This window comes from Eimeria acervulina, genomic scaffold (genome assembly GCF_000499425.1).
Source record: "Eimeria acervulina Houghton genomic scaffold, Eah_scaff1304, whole genome shotgun sequence".
Taxonomy (NCBI): domain Eukaryota; phylum Apicomplexa; class Conoidasida; order Eucoccidiorida; family Eimeriidae; genus Eimeria; species Eimeria acervulina.
In genome coordinates, this window is record NW_013550290.1 from 1 (window position 1) to 971 (window position 971).

A 971-nucleotide genomic window follows, 5' to 3' on the forward strand; every position below is an offset into this window, starting at 1 on the left:
ATATATATATATATATATATACGTAAACAGAGAGGGAGAAGCGCAGAGAGAAAGAGAGAAGTATAGGCATAGACTTTCACAAACAAACAAACAAAACAAACAAACAAACAAACAAACAAACAAACAAACAAACAAACAGAACAAATAAAGAAGGCCCCTAGACAAAGGAGACAGCATCTATCAAACAAAGCAAAGAAAAACAAAAACATATTCACAGCTGGTTAATACCTCATTAAGACGGATGATAGCCGGATGCATTTTTGCTTGCTTCATCTCTTCTATAACGAGAAAAGCCTGAGAAATACATTTAAACAAAACTCTCTTCTTTTATTTGCATGCGCTAAGCAAATGCAACCATAGAAAGTAATTCAATTAAAAACAAACAAAACTCTAAAAATATTATTGCATGCTGCTGCAGCAACGTATGTACACCAGACGAATAAAAGAGCATTCGCTGCAGCTAAATCAAAAAAAATAAATATAAACATACGAAAATATTTTGGGGGTTTAGGGTTTAGGGTTTAGGGTTTAGGGCGTCTGGGGGTTATGAGGTATCAAACAGCTTCAAATAAAGGCGTGAATAAGAAGATAAATTATTTAATTAAAAATATTAAATAAATTTATTTATTATTCTTTATTTTCTATTTTTTTGCTCGCCTTTTCTGGCTTCTCTCGATGATTCAACACGTAGCCGTGCAGCTTTAGGGTGTATGTAGTCTCGTCATAGTTAAGACCGCAGCGCCTAATAAAACAAAAACAAAAATATATTTTTATTTAAATATATTTTTTTAATTTAAAATGAGGGATAATAAACACGAAAGGCAACAGAATAGCTTCCTTCTGTTCGAGAAATAATACTCATATGTCATATGTTTATTTATGTATTCATCTACCTGTACATATATATATATATATATATATATAGATTTATGCATAGGCATACGTGCATATATATATATATATATATATAT